The sequence below is a fragment of the Prionailurus viverrinus genome, chromosome B4, assembly GCF_022837055.1.
Source record: "Prionailurus viverrinus isolate Anna chromosome B4, UM_Priviv_1.0, whole genome shotgun sequence".
NCBI classification, from domain to species: domain Eukaryota; kingdom Metazoa; phylum Chordata; class Mammalia; order Carnivora; family Felidae; genus Prionailurus; species Prionailurus viverrinus.
In genome coordinates, this window is record NC_062567.1 from 96,895,443 (window position 1) to 96,915,463 (window position 20,021).

The window sequence follows — 20,021 nt, forward strand, 5'->3', positions numbered from 1 at the left end:
AAGAGGAAATGAATCATGGAAGCTTCTGACCTTTGCCCTTGTCATCTTGGTACAGGGAAACCACCCACAGACAGTCTCAACAGAGCTGGAGACAGGGCAGTCAAACAAGGCACATGAAAAATGATGCAAATCAATTGGCAGAAGAGACCAAGATAACCAAGTTAGGAGAATGCAGCTCAGGGGTTGAGAATACGGGGCAAGCACTGAGTTTCTGAGAAAACTTAGCTCTTCAACTGGCATCTGGAACAGTCTGGCAGTATCCACCGGTGTGTTGTCTTAAGCAGTTATCTGAACACCTTCCACCATTAGCTGGGTGTGGGTGGAGGAGCTGCATAGAGGGGAGCGATGACCCAGTGCCCCTTGGAATCTGCATCCTATGTTTGGAGAATCTGCTTGGCTTGCTTCAAGGAAGTGAACCAAACTCATACAAGTATGAAAGTTGGGATGAATTTGACAGAATCACTTACATTTAAGCAGATGGGAGCCCAGTGTCTGCTTCAGAGAGGCAGAGTACAATAACCGGTAGAGGAGTCCCAACACAATCTGAAGGGTTCTCTACAGCCATAGTCCAACATTCAGGTTGTGATTTTAATTTTAAACAAAATCAGAATGGCTTCAAAATGCTAACCTGAAAGCTAAATATAGTTCAGCCAAAAGCATCTACAGAGTAGAAAGCTAACATCCAGGAGGAGAAGGAAAATCTTTAATTGCCTACATTACTGAACACAAGTGCTTTTGCAACAGCCTCTCCGCTCACCTTCAATGGCCAGGAAATTGGTAAGCACTTGCTGGGCTGCAGAGTTCCAAGGCATTTCCCTCCACTCCAAGGTGAGCTTTCTAAATGCAATTTCTCTCCTTACATGGGTCTACAAATAGTACAGCGCCCTATATACCTTATTACAAAACAGTATACCATCCCTCAAAGAAATTACCCAGGCCTTTGCCCTCGTAATGAACTTGGCTAAGAAACCTTGCCCTTGCTGGTTAGGAGAGTGGGAATTAGGTGTTCGTATGCCACACAGCTTAATTCAGAGCTCTGATCTGTGTTTGGTAACTCAAGTTGCAGAGGACGTTAAAAAACAGATGATGTTCTAGTCATAGCAGGTTGGGGCTGACCTTAGAACCTTTCCTTTCCCTTCCATCCCCACTTCCCTCTCTTTTATAGTCTCTAACATTATCCTACTTTGTTAAATTAGAGAAAGGGATTTAGTCATTTCCAGGTAGACAGGCAGGATTTATTGGTCCGCACCCGATTATTGCCCTCAGCATTTACGGATGAAATGGAGGTGATTCAGTCTTCCCTCACAAGCACAGAATTACAGTACGATCCTTGGAGCACTGCTAAATGATTTACATACAATTGGTATCAGGGTGTCCTGGTAATATCTTCCCACCCCCTTTACGAACTTCCACGTCCGTCCCTAGCCATATTTTCAGCTAATGAACTAGTCTATTTTCTGTGACTATAGCAATCATTTTTTTTTTAAACGGCTATCATCCATTCAATATTTACTGTATGCTAGGTACTCTGCTAAAGGTTTCACAGACATTAATCCTTTTAATCTTCATAATAACCACAGCATATAGGTGCTACTTTTATCCCTACTTTATAGATGGGAAACTATAAGTTAGGGCAATGTGTCACTTGCCCCAAATCAAGCCAGTTGGTGAAGGAACCAAGCTTTAAGCCTAGAGCTGCCCCACTTCACAATCTGAGATCTTCTTCACTAACACACTGTATGGGCCCTATAAGGCTAGGGAAAGAAGAAACGAGTGAATCGTATTTGTTACCACATTGATTATGGTCACCTTTCCCTTACATTCAGGTATGCAATCATACTAGGCAGTAGAGGGAAAACATAATGAAGTCTCATTTCCATGTGGACATCCCACCTGTCATCTGCACATTTTCTATATTTCTTTCTTATGTGTAAGAAATGAGAAAGGACGAAATCCAGCATCAGAATTGCTGGCAGTCTGATTTCCCTATTCCTTGACAATGGGGAATTTGACCTTTCTGAAAAGATGATCTCTCAAGCTTGACCAATAAAAGCCCATCAGAAACACCTCATCAAGCACACATTGAAAGAGACCAATTGAGATCAGCCTGTCATTTGGAATTCATCTTCCGACCTTCTGCTGGGAACAACAGTAAAGATAATACAAATCACTCTCTCATCTTCTACCTTCATTCCTAACTTGAACTAACCTATCAACAATGTACTGAGCGCCTGTCAGATGGGTTAGGATTATAACAGTCATTGTGTAGAAATCATGGAAGAATTAAACAATCTGTCTTTAATGAGTACATGTTCCCCATAGCTTGGCATTTCATAGCTATTTAGTCTGGTGCTGATGTACAGTTCAGAACGGTTGGTTTCTGATTCAGAAACTCACTATGCTCAAAACAATATATTTTTTAAACATAGTAGATTAAAGTTTCAGGATTTGTCTTGGTGAATCAGGGTTCTGACTCCAGGAATAGAGGAAGGACATTGCAAAGACAACTCAACTTTTAGATTTCAAATGAGTATCACAGAAGTTGGACATTTTCCAGGGAAACTAAACTCTTTGGGAGAGGGAAAAGGAATCATCTTGATTCTCATCTGCTGATTTAATTTAAACCCCATATCATCCCAGGAAGTTTTGTCCTTAGGAACACATGTTGTAGAATCAGACAGATCTGGTACATGCCCTGATTTCCCATACTTACTGTCTCTAACTTGGGCCAGCCATTTAACCTTTCCAAGGATCTGGGCTGTGAGAACTCAATGCATCTTCTATGTAAAAGACCGGCACAGAATAAGAGCTCAGTACACGACAGCTTTACAAAAATGAAATTCATTGGGGCCCCTGGGTGGCTCAGCCGGTTAAGCATCCGACTCAGTTCAGGTCATGGTCTCACAGCTCGTGGGTTGGAGCCCCGCATCCGGCTCTGTGCTGACAGCTCAGAGCCTGGAGCCTGCTTCCGATTCCGTCTCTCCCTCTCTCTGCCCCTCCCCCACTTGCAGTCTGCCTCTCTCTCTCTCTCAAAAATTAAATAAACATTAAAAAAAATTTTTAAGCGAAATTCACATTGCATTTTTCCAGTCAACCAATTTGAAAACTGTAGATGCCAGAGACAGGATGGTCTGTGCAAGATAAGGCCTTGCAGCACAAGAAACACTCACCACAAAAATACTGGCCAAAGAGCAGATTTTGTTAAAGAATTTCCAAGAATTTCACCCATATTACACTCCCCGTGGACCTAAAAGGGGGAACCCATTGGAGATACCAGTGGATGAAGATTGAAAAGTTGCCCTTAACTGAGCAGCAGAGTAAGAATTTGTCCAGATAATCAACAATAACTGGTATCAGAGAAAAAGGCTTTTGAATTCAAACCCAGCTAATTGGCAGAAAGAGAGGGTCAGACAAAGGGGACCCGGTACCATGTGGAACTGGAGTCTGAGTTCCAGTTAACCCAGAGTCATTAAACAACTTAAGCCAAATGACTCGAACCATATAGATCTCTTATATTTAGATCTCTGGATCAAATAACTTCTACGCAAAATAAAACCAGTGGGAAACTTTCAAGTGGAGTTTGATAATCTTGCAATGAAATATTAATGGCAATTGTACATATTTTATCTCAGCTGGCAATTGTATCATGGACTTGGCATGGGGAGAATCACCAAAACTTGCCCAAATTAAGTTTCATTATTGGGATGTATAATTGATTTCTGAATGAAACTGAGAAAACCACAAGTAACATAATGAGGGTTGAAAAAAAAAAAAACCCTCCATTCTGAGCCTTATTGATTAGAGTCACATAGAACAAAAATGTAAACCAAATCTCAGTATATAACAAGTCCAGAGAAATAAAATGGGGGAGGAGGAAGGGAGAGAATAAGTAACAAAAAACGAGCCAAAGAGACAATTGCCAAGTATCTCACAGCATCTACAGAGAAGGGGAGGAGCAAACGTAGAAGCTGACAGGAAAAGATTGAAGAAGGAAAGTGTGGGAAAATGTGAAAGTGCCTCGAGGAGGAGCCAAGTTTTAGTGGGTGGGCAAGATGAAATGATAACATCTGCTGCTGCCTAAGCTCTGAAAGGAAGAATCAGGAGTCTCCTGAAGACCTTGAAGAAAGGAGAGGGCTCTCGGAGGCAGGGTGGAGGACATGCCATGTGAGATCCTCACTCATCACAGCAACGGGTGAAAGACTGTGGCTGTGAACAACAACACCATAATAAAGGCTTGTCTCACCTCTCCACAGAGAGTTTTTTTTTTCTCTCCTCAGGTGATCTATACGGAGACTGAGTCCCACATATTTCTTCCACAGCTACTCTATGTGGAGGGCAAGCAGCAAGAACAGGCTGACCTGGCCATACTACAGAACACTGAGGCAGGGTAACCGAGAGGTGGTGGCATGGAGTGACTCAGCTAGGTCTTGGCAGCTGGAAGCGCGGAGATGTGATATTCAGCTCAGCTCTTCCATCTGTTGTCTGAGGGCTCTGGTGGCCTGTCTTCCCCTGGGATTCAAGAGATTGCCACATACTAGCAGCTGCCTAAGCTGCTCCCAGTTTAGGCAGCTCCCTAAGCTCTCAGCTCCCTAAGACAGCCACAACCCCCGGTGAAGTCCCCAACAGCAAGGCTATGAACTTCATCTTATTCTAAACAGCCTTCCTTGTTTTCCTTTCCCTATTCACTTGGGTCAAAGGATCCAATTCCAGATTTCGCTGTTTGAAAAGACACCTCTAACTGCCGACTTGACATTTCGGATCTCTCATAGACATCTCCCAGTGAACACATCAATAATGCACTCATGATCCTCCCCTCCCCTGCTCCAGAACAATCCTGCTCCACCTGAAATCACCCCAATGATTTGAATGGCAGTGGCGTCTTCCCCAGTTCCCTCTCTTTCACTTGCACCCCGCACCTAGTCCATCAGCCAACACTATTGATTTACCATCAGAATATACCCAGACACGCACCCCTTCTCAGCACCTCCATTATCCCCCACCGGGAGTTTTGAGATAGCCTCCTAACTGGTTTCCGTGCTCCTGCCATTGTTCTCCTTCATATAACACAGCAGATACACTGGGTCTTTTAAACTTTAAGAAAGGTGACAACATCTCTCTACCCAGACTCTCCAGTGATGACCAGTGTCAGCTGCACTGAAAGCTAACATTCTTACAGTGACCAAAAAGGCCCTGCACACTCTGGCCCCCGGTGCCTTTCCTCCTTCGTCTATTTCTACTGTCTGCAGTCCTCACTCCAGGCCATCCCCTGGCCCCCTTTCACACCTCCAAATATGCTAAGTATACCTAGAGTTGTCAGATTTAATACATAAAAACACTACAATGTCATTCTTAATAGAAGTATGCCCCAAATATTTCATGGCACATACTTATATTTAAAAATTATGTGTTATTTAACTGAAATTCACACTTCATGTATTTTCTCTGGCAAGCCCAGGCGTACCCCCACCTCAAGCCCTACCTGTCACCGCTGCCTGGAATACCCTTCCTCTGATATTTGTGTGGCTGGCTCCTTCATCTACTTCAATCTTTTACTCAGATGTAAAAGATTGGAGAGGCTGGCCCTAGTCACATGAAAAGCCATAATCTGGTTCTTCCCAGAACTTCTTTATTTTTTTCCTCTAAAACATAATTTATATGATTTACTCGGTCTCCCCCCAACTAGAATCTAAACTCTATGAAGGTAAGGTGGGTTTTTCATTGCTTTTCTGCTTTGTTCACTGCCATGTCTCTAACACCTAGAACATTACCTGAAACCCAGTAGACCATCAATGAATGTTTGTTGAAAGAATGAACAAACCTCTTAAAGCTGTCAATAACAAAACAGCCAACAACACATTGCCACTGATTCAAGAACTTTTATAGTCTACCCTCCATCCATTTTGAGATTACTGAAGAAGCCCACCTCATCCTTTCCCAACAGTGCCACCCCAGAATAAATCACCTTACTTGGCTACCCACAATTGGGACTGTCTCGTTTGATGTCGGTTTTAAATATGAAAACTCCAACCTTCACAATATATAATGCATTAGCTTACTTTGCTTAGTGCTTTAGAGCTTACAAAACACCTTCACTACATGAACTCCTTTTGAAGTCTTAAATGAAGTAGAATCAGACTCATGAGGACCAAATAGTTTCACAAGGGGAAAATTTGGTTTTCATCATAATAATTACGTTTGCAAAGACAGTAATACCCAACCAAACCCAAAAGAATTCAGCACGATTCTGCTATATTCACTCTGCTGAATATGTTCTCTTTAGAATCTGGTTGAAACTGTTAATGCTGTGATAAATAATTTATGAAAGGGGCACCTGCATGGCTCAGTCAGTTGAGTGTCGGGCTCTTGATTTGGGCTCAGGTCATGATCTCACGGTTCATGGGTTCGAGCCCTGCATCAGGCTCTGCACTGACAGTGTGGAGCCTGCTTGAGATTCTCTCTCTCCTTCTCTCTGCCTCTCCCCGGCTTGTGCACTTTCTCTCCCTCTCTAAATAAATAAACATTAAAAATAACTTATGAAAATATATTTTCAGTAGATAACACCTTGACTTTGTATGTGTGTGTTGCATGTGTGGTTTTAAGAAACTAATAACCTGCATCACCCATCCTGAATAATGCAAGTCCCATTAATCATTAAGCTTGTGAAGGTTTTATAATCATCAAAGTCTCTTCAGCGTTTACGTTAGAGCATGAGAAAAATATACATTGCCATGTGCTTCGGGGTGAGCAATGCACAGCCCCTCTAATTTTCAACTGGAGGCAGAAAAGCTATTTAGAAACTTCACACACTGCAAACCAGTCTCCTTGAGTCTTTCTGGAAAAGGATGATGAACACAGGTGTTCAGCTGCATTAAGGTAGCCTTAATGAAGCCATGGTCCCCAGCCTCAGCTACACTTTCAAATTGCGTGGGGAGTGTTCAAAACCACTTACTAATCCCTTGATCCCATCCCAGAGTATCTAATATAATTGATCCAGAGGGTAGCCTGAAGCCTGCATCCTGGCAGTTTTAAAAGCTCCTCAGGAGAGCCTAAGAAACAGCTAAGGTTGAGAACTTCTATTTAGAGTTTCCCAAAAATGCAGAGTGGAAGTAAGCCCCTTTTGGTTTCCAGGAAGAAGCCACATTTCCAGGTTTTAAAAGCTCATCTCCAGATTAGAGTGAAGTAGATGAGTCTGAAGGGGGGTGGGAAAACCGCTCAGATTTTATCTAAAATCAATGTGTACTGTTTGAGGGGAAAAAAATTATCTAAGCTTTAATATAAACAAGGGAAGTTTCAGTTCAGCAACCCTGGGAAACTCCCCAATTTAACGTAGCCTTTCAACGACTCTCACGTGCCATAACTGTGGCAGCAGAAATAATAACTGACAATGTGCTCTTTATTCACACCAAACACGCCAGTGGACTTCAAAAGAAAATCAACATTTACAGTTTAATTACTGTTTATTCCCTATATTCAAATCAGCTTTCTTTGGCTGCCCCCTTCTAAATACTCAGAAGGGGATTTAATCATCTGATCTAATTCTTCCAAAGAATAGAAAGTTATCATTATGACAGCACAATGAAAAAAATCATTAAACAAATAAATGCAAAAGAAACTGGCTGAGGGATAACCACACTGGGTATTTTTTAAAGCCTCCGTAAGATAAAACAGTTCATGTTTTGAAAAACAATAATTTAGGGGTTAAAAAGCCCAACTCCTCTTTCTTAACTGAGTTTCAACGTATCATATCTACGCTAACAGAATGAAATACATCAATGAAAAATATTAGCTCTTAAAGTCAATGCGGTACCATCTACACCTGTGCTATCCAATAGAAATATAATGCAAGCCACTTAATGTAATTCAAGTTTCCTGGCAGGTGTATTAGAACTACACGGGAAGGGGGTGCCTGGGTGGCTCAGTCGGTTAAGCATCCGATTTCGGCTCAGGTCATGATCTCATGGTTCGTGGGTTCAAGCCCTTTGTCAGGCTCTGTGCTGCCAGCGTGGAGCCTGGAGCCTGCTTCGGATTCTGTGTCTCCCTCTCTCACTGCCCCTCCCCCTCTTGCGCTCTGTCTCTCTCAAATATAAACATTAAAAATATATATATAGAATCCCGTATATATTTTATATTCATGGCATGTCTCAGTGCAGACTAGCCACATCTCAAATGCTCAATAGCCACATGTGAGTAGGTACTGGAGAGGGTAGGTCTCCATCAACACATAGCCTGAAAATTAAAGTGAGTATTTTCCCTTCCAGTCTTCCCTTTTTGGCAAAGCACCTTTAGCTGTGCTGAACAGAAAGCTGGGCTTCATGACAAATGACCCATGCTGAGCACTTTCTACCCTTTAAACTTTTTGTGTGGCTTTGCTGGAAATGGAAACTATAACTTGGCCCTTTTCTGCACTGTTATAGTTCCTGTTAGCTTTTCATTCACCAAAAAGAATGAATCTGACTAAGCCTGGTTCTCAGTTACCCCTGAAAATTAATAGCAATTCTCTCCAGCATATGACCTATCCATGTAGACACAGTTGTTTTAACACCTTCTTTCCCTTTGTTAGTAATATTTGTTGATTAGGCTAGAATGGCTCACTCTACCTTTATTAACTGCAGTATACCGGGATTTTGCAATTTTATTACAAGATCCTGACAATAGAGCCTCTTAAATAGTCCAAGGGACTATCATTGTAGACAATGTTTTTACAACTTAATGTTTTTACAATAAGTTAAGCTTATTCTTAACTTTCAATGACCTATCCAACTTGTTCAAATTTAACCCAAGTCACCTTCCCATAATATCTAGAAGAGATCCAGGCAATCTTTACCTAGGCCTCTCTCCACACACTCTTTGAAGTTACATTATTTCTTAATCACCCTTCAGCCATTGGTAAATACGCTGCCTTGTCCAAATCAAACAAAAGGTCTCCGTGTTCTCCAGCTAGTAAATGATGTCAGAAGAAAAAAGTGAAGGAAACATTTATATTTATGCCACAAGTCAACACATTGTGACCCTCGTCTCAGCCTTCAAGAAAAGCAAGTCAGATAACTAGCTACGGCACAGTTTGTCACAGGAGTGGATTTCAAGAATTGTTATCAGTTTTGTCATTTACTGAGATCACCGGAGTATAGTCATTGTGCACTGTGCAAATATAATTTGCCTTCTTTGCAATGGCTTCAATTTTGCATGCACAAAGCTTTGCATTTTAAAGAATCTTTGCACATAGCAGAGGCCTTTAAGAGGGATAAAGAATTCTGAAGGCTCAAGGACATATTTTTTTTTCTCATCTTTTCTCAAGAATACAATCTCATCACTGGAAAGGATTTACATTTTGACATATGCAATGCACGTACAACCAGAACGAGAATCTGCCATGGATGTCTATTACTTATACACCCAACCTGAACTCCCTCCATAGCCTGACCTCACACAACCCGTCATTTGGTCACACAATTTGCTTTTATATAATCTTCCCTCTAATCAGGATGGTTTCTCTACTACCCCTCACCCAATCCCTTTACTCCATTCAGCCTCACCACCACATACTTATTCCTGCCTGCATGCCATTACCCATTGTTTTCCAGAGGATTTCCACCTAGAATCCCCTCAATGCCCAGGTGAACTCATAAATACGTACCAGTGAAGGTACTAACTTTAGACCTTATCACTTCTAGATTTGGGCATTCGAGGCTAAAATTCACAAGACTCCTTAATCCCCTATCGTAGTAATCATTGCCTGGCTTGACAAATATAATCTAATCAGCTAGGATTCACACAGGAATGCTTCACTGAAACGAAAGAGACACATTTTATTTTCAACCACACTTTATAAGGAAAGGAGATACTTAATCAAGAAAAAACTGGTTGCATACGCAGGTAATTTTTTATGAAATGTCTGGGGTTTTTAAATTGCAATAAGGCACACCAGCATGGAATTTACCCTCTTAACTATTTCTAAGTGTTCAGTTCAGTGGCATAAGGTACAATCATATCGCAACCATTGCCACCATCCATCTCTAGAACTTTTTCTTCTTCTCAAACTGAAACTCTATACCCATTAAATAATAACTCCCCATTTGTCCCATTCTACTTTCTGTCTCTATGAATGTGACTACTCTGGGTACCTCATATAGGTAGACCATGCAATACCGTCCTTCCGTGTCTGGCATTTTTCATTTGGCATAATGTCTTCAAGTTTTACCATGTTGTAGCATGTATCACAATTTCCTTCCTTAAGGCTGAATAATAGTCCATTGTCTGTATACACCACGTTTTCTTTATCTGTCGATGGACAAACTATCAAAGGAAAAGGCTTATTTGCTCTTTGAAGCTTCCTCTTAACCTCTGCTTCCCATCTCATCTCATGGCAAAGTAGAAGTCCCCTAATTTATTCACACACACACACACACACACATACACACACACACACACACACACACACACACACACACACACAGAAGTTTCTGTTGCAACTTGGTACTAAAAGTTCACAAAGGGGACCTGGGTGGCTCAGTTGGTTGAGCATCTGGCTTCAGCTCAGGTCATGATCTGGCGGTTCGTGAGTTTGAGACCCACATTGGGCTTGCTGCTGTCAGTACAGAGCCTACTTCGGATCCCCCCCTCCCCCTCCCCCAGGTGCTCGCTCTCTTTCTCTCAAAAATAAATTAAAACATTTTTTTAAAAGTTCACAAACAGGCCTTTTGAACATTTGAAGAATATTTCCTTTCCCAGCCCCAGCTGGGATCAATCTTGCATCTGCTAACAATGAACTGAGTTTTGTTTTCAATCTTAGCCATACTGACTGCTTCTCACTCAGTTCAGATATAGGACTAGGGTTTTCTGAAATCCTTATTGGTGACAGAAATTAAGTCTCATGTAAAAAGTCACTAAAGTCCTATAAAGGGAGCTCTTAAATACCTGTCCTGACCACTTCTCATTTACAGTTATCTCTCCTTTAACTCACATCTTTGTAGTAGTATTATTATTAATAGCAATATTTTAGGGTTTTCCATGGCATCCGGTGCTTAATTCTATTCCATATTATCATTCTCTTGATTTGTGCCTTTTCATTTTGTCTTCCCGGCTATAGCATAAATGCCTTCAAAGCAGGTTCTGGATCTTCCATTTCTTTTCATTCCCTGTCTATACCTTAACACAGCACTCATTTGTTGGCCCAAAGAAAATATTGTGTGACCCTCTAATTGCCTGAGGTTCACAGTGGCTCACACTGTGGTTCTCAAGAACACATTGAGCAGGAATCTCTTTCTACATAGGTTCAAATGAATCACAGTTGAATTTCACACTTTCTTCAAATATTCTGACTCACTAACTCAGATATCTCACCATTGATCTGACCACACTCGGCGACAAAGGAAGGGCGCCGGTGAGGCGTGCTTCTTGCTGTCTTACACCTTGGGTGTGCTGCGTTCCTGAAATTACTTAAATACATTTCACCCTGTCTTGGGAACACCAGACAACAAGCAACCAGTAAGTGGGCAACCGTGGAGAGGGGAGGTACTTGAAGGCACTACAAGTAATTCTTCTGGGAGGGACCAAGCTTTAAATGAGTAGCAAGTTTTCAAATAAGTCCACTTCATGAGCAAGAAAAGAGGCCGCGGATGCCAAAACACATAATGGCTTAAGTGTATACCTTCCTTGGCATAATCTACTTGCCCTCCGTGTGGTGAGGCAGCCTATCATAAATGGAAACAGAGGAGGAGGACGACGACAATGAAAACAGGTGACAACAGTGATTATAGCAACTACTGACCTCGCACCAAGCAATGTGCTAAGTCACTTTTTCATAACCCCCCTGCGACTCAGGTATTATGATATTTATGTTACAAGTGAGGCTGTTTAGATTAAATATCATACCCACTTACCTAGCTGCTGTCCTAGTATTTAATTCTGAATCTACTGGACTTCAAACTCTGTGTCACATATTTTATCAGTCGGACTAGGCCAGAGGGGGCGGCAGGAATGTGCTCTAACTTATACTTTTCCTTGGAAGAAAAGTTAGTGCTGATCTAATATCCTTGACCACTCCACCTAATGGCCTGGTATCTCAAAAGTTTGCCTGAAGTACCGTGAGAATATCGCCTCACCCTACCATGACTACATATCATCCAAACCAGGTTTTTATTATCCACGACAAATGTTAAACCGATTGGGTCACCAAATAAATAAGCACTAACTGGGAATACCCAGGGAAAACTAAGATCTATCTATGTATTACGTGCTGATAACAGTATGGTATATTAAGTGCTAACTACTGGAAGTATCAGATATCTGAAGTATTTCTACAGCCAGGTCAACTGAACTATCATTTACATCAAAGTAAAAATTGACTTTATGTAGGCATACAGTTCTATATACTTGGGAAGTCACGTTGTTTTAACTGCCATCACAGTCAAGATTTAGAACAGTTTGGGGTGACTGGGTGGCTCAGTCGGTTAAGCATCGGACTCCTGATTTCAGCTCAGGTCATGATCTCATGGTTTGTGGGTTCAAGCCTCATCTCAGGCTCCGTACTGCCAGCGCGGAGCCTGCTTGGGATTCTCTCTCTCTCACTCTCTCTGCCCTTCCCCTGCTCTTTGTATCTCTCAAAATAAATAAGTAAACTTAAAAAAAAAATAGAATACTTGACACAAAATGTATGTAGTTAATCCTATCCTTGACCCTAGTCTGGCCCTACAGTTTTGCTTTCCCCAAGTGTTATGTTGAAGGAATTATATACTGTTGTTTTTGAATTTGGCTTCTGTCACATAATACATTCAAGATTCATCCATGTTGTTGTGTGGACCAGTAGTCGATCCTCTTTACTTGAGTGGACTGCATAGAACAGGGGTACTCGGATTTGTTCACTAACCATCAATGGACAGACATTTGGTTGTCTCCAGTTTGGGGCAATTATGAGTAAAGCTGCCTGGTAAACATTCACGTACAGGTCTTTGTGTGCATGTATGCCATCACTTCTCTTGTGTAAATACCTAGGAGCAGGAATGCTGGATCATATGGTAAATGCAAGGTTAACTTATAAGAAACTGCCAACCCATGTTTCAAAATACAAAATACTTTTTGTATTCCCACCACCAATGGATGATGTTCCATGAACTCCACGTTCTTGACAGCCCCTGGAATCTTCAGCATTTTTGAAGCCATTCAGAAAGTATCTCAGTGATGTTTTAATTTTCATTTCCCTGATTACTAATGATGTTGAGTATCTTTTCATGTGCTTACCTGTCATGTGTATATCTTCACTGGTGAAATGTCAGTTTAAATCTTTAGCCCATTTTTTTCTTGAAAGACTTTATTGTTCGTTCTTATTGTTAAGTAGCGAGTGTCATATATTCCAGACAACTGAAGTATTTTTAGGGGTTAAAAAATGTATAAGTGTGATCTTCTTCACAACAGTGTGAATATGCTTAACACCCCGGAATTGTACACTTATAAAAATGGTTACCTACCACATAGGGTTCTTAGAATGGCTTAAGGGCATGCAAAGTTCTCTACGGCTGGCACCTAATAAATGCCCTCAGAAGCGACCTGTTATTTTATCACTTCTTACAACCTTGTAATATATATCTTACTATTTCAACTTCTTTAACTTGTTATTTTAAACAAATTTTAGACTTATAAAAGTCACTAAAATAGTATAGAGAATCTTCTTATATCCCTCACCCTGCTTCCCCTATGTTAATACCTTATATAACTATGGTAAAGTTATCAAAAATGGGAAATTATCATGGGCACAATGCTATTCACTGAAAAATAAGCCTTATTTAAATGTCACCAATTTCCCTACTAATGTCCTTTTTCTGGGCCAGCATCAATCCGGAATCCCACATTGCATTTCATCATCATGTCTCCTTGGTCTCCTGTGACTGTTCCTCAGTCTTCCCTATCTTTCATGACCTGGACACTTTTGAAGGGTACTTGTCAATCATTTTGTAGAAGGTGTGCTGTGTGTCTCCAGCACACAGGAGACATGGTGCTGTGTCCCTTCTCAGTGCAGCCTATTAATTATGGTCTCAGTTTTCAGGGTGAAGATTCTAAGGCTCATAGGAGGGTACACAGCTGATGAGTGGTAAAACTCAGACATAAAAACAGGAATTTGTTTTTGACTCTTTCTGCGTCTGTACAGGGTGGGGTCAGGAGACATTTGGAAGTGGATTTTGTGGAAGCCAGTGAGGAAGGCCAGTGCTAAACCCATGAATTAGGGCTCTGTTTTGCAGAGATTGGGTCACTATGAAAAGATCTCTAGCAAGGCAGGAAGATTGTTTTGCGGGGAGATTAACCTGACCACAGTATAAAATATGGATTGGAAAAGTACGGGGCTAGTGGCAGGTGAATCAGTAAGCCTTTATCCAATGAGATAGCCCAAATACGGGTGAGAAAGGGCGAGAGGCCCATGGGATTTCTCCAGGTATGGTCCAAGAAGCAGTGACAGCAGAACCATCACTGGGCTTTTTTTTTTTTTTTCCTGAGAGAGAAAGAGTGTGGGAGTGGGGGAGAGGGGCAGAGGGAGAGAGAGACAGAGACAGAGAAAATCTCAAGCAAGCCCTATGCTCAGTGTGGAGCCCAACATGGAGCTCAATCCCACAACCCTGGGGTCATTACCTAAGCTGAAATCAAGAGTCAGACGCTCAACTGATTGAGCCACCCAGGCATCCCCATCACTGGGCTTCTTAATTCTATTTGATCATTTAAAAAAAAAAAAAACTTGGGGCTCCTGGGTGGCTCAGTCGGTTAAGTGTCCGACTTCAGCTCAGGTCATGATCTCACAGTTTCTGAGATGGAGCCCTGCATCGAGCTCTGCACTGACAGCACAGGGCCCGCTTGAGATTCTGTCTCTCTCCCTCTCTAGGCCCCTCCCCTACTCTCACTCTCTCTCTCTCTCTCTCAGAATAAATAAACTTAAAAATAATTAATTAATTAAAAAACAAAACTCAGTTATTAGCTCACAGTTCTGGATGTCATAAGTCTGGTTTAGCTGGGTTCATTGCTTAGCGTCCCAGAACGCTAACACCAAGAGGTTAGCCAGGCTGAGTTCTAACCTGGAGGTTCTGAGGAAGAATCCACTCCCAAACCTCACTCAGATTGTTGGAAGAATTCAATTCCTTATGGTACTAGGGCTGAGTCCCCGTTTCATTGCTGGCTGTCGGTTAAGGAATATGGGGCTTTTTAAAAATGTAGATACTGGGGCCACACAAGAGACCTCTGTTGAACCAGAATCTCTGAGCATGGGGCCCTAGTAATTACCTTTTAAACATGTTCTCCAGGTAATTCTTATGCACATTAAATGATTTAAATTACGAATATAAGAAAACAGAAGATTAGCTAAATCAAGAAGCAGTAAAGTGTTCTGTAGAAGGCCAGACAATGATTATTTTAAGCTTTTCGGGCCATACGGTCCCTGTCACCCAAACCAGCCACATAATTTGGGGGGCCCAGCGAAAACGGGAAATGCAGAGGCCCTTGTTCAAAAATTCTTAATGACTTCAAGATGGCCACCACAGAGCATTAAACCAAGCACGGGACGCTGGGAAGCCCAGGGCCCAGTGTGACTGCGCACCCCGCACGCCCACGAAGCTAGCCCTCTCTGTAGCAGCTCCTACTCCCCAGCTCTTGGAATGCAGACGCAGCTGTAGACAACAAGAAGATGAACGGGCAGGTGGCGGCAGGGTTGACTCAAGGGCTGTACCTGAGCAAGTCTGCCCGCCACGGAGCTAGATTGTTAGCATGACAGAAGTGAAATGTTCAGAACGCTAGTGAAAAGCTGATAAAAAGAATACAGAAAATGAAATTGCATATGTACTGAATAAGCACAATTTCACACAGGGGTTAGTTTAGCTAGATCACTCTTGAAGTGAATTTTATTTATATTGATAGCCTTACTTAATGCAAGAGAAGGAACAGGTTGCACTGAATGGGGAAAGAAACAGGGGAGCTCAGACACCAAATAGAAAACATCCTGTAGTTCTGGATTTTTCTGACGCAAGCCTTGTTCCTGGCTGATCTATCATCTGCACACCATAATGCAGTTAAAATCTATTTCAAAGGAATCCGTGGTCTGTTAAATTCTACACGAGTATCCAAGAAAGTGAGGACACTGTGTGTTTGAGTCAGAAATCAGATTACAGAAATAACCTAAAGACGATTTAGAATTCCATTGAAATTGGAAAAAGAAATAGCAACTTCCACCTGGAAATACCTAATCAGCTTTTTTCCTGATGTAACAGCCCGACTACAGTGTTATGGGTGTTGTACTGTGTCTCGCTTCTTATGTCTCCTACCATGTAGCCCCTCAGGCCTTAGCCTCTCTCTCCACTAATAAAATATGAACCATGTTTAAAAACCAAGATAGTATATCTAAAAGTGATAACATTTACAAAAGCCTATAGCTCAGATACATGGTAGGTGCTCAAAAAAATGTTTGCTATACTCGATTGATGAAATTATACAAAACCAAGAATTAAAAGAAAAACCCTATTAGTTCATCAGAGGAGGGGAAACAAATGCTGGCATGTTTTCCAGTCTTAATTGTTCTGGTGCCCGTGGCCATGACTGTTGGAGGAAAACATATGCAGCACAGCTGCAAATGCAAACCTGATTACCTCTAAATTAATAACATGTAACAAGCAACACTTGCAGCTGTGAGAGAGAGGAAGCCAGAGAACCCCAGTGCAATACGATCTTCCTAACATTTGTAACTGTTTGTTTTATTGTAAATATCTTTAAATAATTATAATAAAAATCTCTGAAGAGGGGGGGAAGCACAACGAAAGCAATAAAACTCACCGCTGCCATTTCCTTGCTCTTGACCAGCCACTTGGGATAATCATCATCTGAGGCCCGGCTGGTTTTCTTTCTTGAGCTGCTGGCTCCGAGGACCTTCCATTACCTAAAGGGATCACAAAAGGAAAGACTGCCAGGACCTCTTGGTGGTCAAGGAGCTAGCATTTCCAGTCTTTACACGTCAAACACAGGAAGTTGGACAAGAAAAATCACAGCTGTGAGTTTCTGCTTAAAGTTTATTTTTCAAGAGCAAAACTAATGTACCATGTAATGGGGAGACTTGGGGAGCGGGGATGGGAAAACTTTGGGCAAAGCTCACATATACTTCAGCAAGAGACAGCAGTTTTTTCAACGTGCACTAAGAGGAAGAAAAAGAAAGAAGTTTGTAGGTAACTTGGAGTCTGAACTATCTTGGGTTTGGCCTGAATGAAGGCTAACACCTAAGTTATGAAGATCCATTAGTACATTCATCAATAAGACTTTTGTTACATTCAGGTTCAAGTAATCCTGATGTTCACCACCCTGTGTAAGAACCTTTTAGGGATCTGAAAAACATCTAGAGTCCCCATGCTTGACCTAGAAGCTTTAACTCCATTTTTGTTGGGGAAGCAAGACCTGTTCTTATAAAATCGGGGAGGATTGAATACTAACTGATTTGGTAGAGACTCTAAATGCTATGGGATTGAGAAAGAGAAGAGTAGTGGGCAAAATATGACTGTAAGTAAATTATTTCACCTCTCTGGGTTCAGATCGCTCATCCAGAAAATGGATATAATAATGCTTACCTCATTGGGTTGTTGTACATGTACGTGAATCAAAAAGTGTCTGGCATCTAATAGGCCTATAAGTGTTAGTTGAATCTGAATCTGCAGCAAATGTAGGGAGAGTCTGGTAGGGAGGATCATGGGTCTGTGAACATGGCAGCGAGGACCCCGGGCCAACATGAGCAGAGAATTTGTATTGGGTTATACCATGAAATTCAAGGGCAATGGCAATTGTACAGCCAGCAAGAGTGGTCTTTAGTTGATCATGAAGTCAGGAGAACTCACAGAGGCTGCCGGGTCTTCTTCTAACGCCTCATCTCCCTGGGGGCAGGTAAACCACATTCCCAGACTCCCTTGTAGCTAGGTGTGGCCACGTGACTGAGAACCAGCCGACAAAAACTGGGTAGAAATAATGTGTTCCACTTCAAGACCAGACCATAAAAACCTGTTACACGTCTCCTTCCTTACCCTTTTCCTCTTCCCGCTGACTTGAATGGCACCCCCAGAGTAACTTGAAATGGATGTGTTCGAGACGCCAGAACCCCTGTCTACCTAAGTCCCTCCAGCCTCATTGCATCCGAGACCATTACAGGAAAAAAAAAAGTCATTATACTGACACTTTTAGGTCTTTTTGTTACCACGGTTAGAATAATAATCCTAATTAATCTAGTTAGAGAGCTGTATGATAAAAGCAGTGCTTTAACAAAATGGCATGCCTGGGACTAAAGAAGAAACAATAAAATAAAAACTACCACTTACTGATACCAACAAATGCTTTACACGATCATCATCATCATCACTTACATAGTGCTTATGGTGTGTATCTCAGCACTTGATGTATATTGTGTATATTAACTAACTTTAATTCTCTGAACTCTGTTAGGTGGATACTACTATTATCCACATTATCCACACTTCACAGATGGATAAAACTGAGGCATAAAGTATTTAAATAATTTGCCCAAGATCCCGTAACTGTAGATAAGATCTCATTTGGCTGTTCCAACAGCTAACTCTATGAGATAGGTATTATCACCCTTGTTTTGCAGATGAGAAACTGACGCTGGAAAGGCCAGAGTATGTCTGAGGACACCGTCAGGAAGGTGGAGATGCTGTGCTCAGCACCCAAGAACTTTCGGAGCCTGTCCATTCACCCTCTCCCCCCAGAGAGTCAGGGAATCAGCTCGGAGTCTTCTTGAGAACTGAAGAGGCTAGAGGGAAGACTTTATTTACACCTTACTGCCAGAGCTAATTATTCAGTGGATTAATCTACCTCTCCTCTATCTTTCATTAGATCTAGTCCTTACTGCTTTTCAGTTAAATAAATAACAAGCTTGAATTGCTGGGCAAATCCCACACATATTATACTGTCTGCGGGGTCCTAAGGCTTCTTTTTAGCTTTCTCCTAGGAGAAGGGCTATAACTGAGACCACAGGCAACAGATTAATAGAGTGATGGTTTGATTAACAAATCCTTAAAAGCTACTTTATAGTAAATTGCAAGTTTTTTTTTTAATTTGCCAGAAGATTGGTGCCAACGCCACAAAAGCATGTTGCAGCCGGGCAGGATGAAAATGCCCCCCACCCCCAGCTGCCCTTCCAGGGGTGAACTGAGACCGTACGAGGCCAAGTGGGAAGTTTGTCTTCCTCCCGTCTTTTTCTATACCTGCCCCTCCTCCTCAGCTGTCACTCTCTACCCCTATCCATGCCCTTTATTCTGCATTGAAATCAGATGGACTCAGTCAGTCATTTTCAGTCACCCTGATTACACATGCAGTAACCTGTTACACAGAGTAACTGAATGCATTTCAACCCATTATTTCAATGGCATTTGTATTTTATAAGGCATTTATCTATGTCTAATTTAAGGGCAAAATCCATGGTTTGCTATGAACTGAATGTCATGTTTTCTTGTGACAGGTGAAGAACTAGTTACCTGAAAAAGTCTCTGCCAGACTCTCCTAGTGACATTCATTCACTCATTCATTCATTCATTCATTCATTTATCTATCTATCAGTGAGTTCACTTGGGGCAGAGACTTGTGTCTTACTCAGGTTTTTAACACAGACCTTATCAAAGCTCCTAGCAAGTAGGAAATATTCAATTAATGTTTGTTGAATAAATGAAATCATGAAATGTTGATTCATTCAAGGATTATTCAATATTTATTTCATATGCATTGAATGAATAAATTAAAGGACAGATGACACAGTAGAATCCCACAATAGTGGTTTCTTGTTTCCCAAGTATTCTCAAACACACACATGCACACACACATGTTCAAATATACACAAATACCACAAGCAGATACACACACCATCACCACCATCGTCTACACCCAGTTTCCCAAGGATTGGCTCAGAAATAGCTACCAGGGACCACTGTTTGGGGCAAATGGTGACAAAAGCCACTAGTCCTTGTCACTAAATCCTTCAGAGGCAACCAAAATAGGACCCCCCCCCC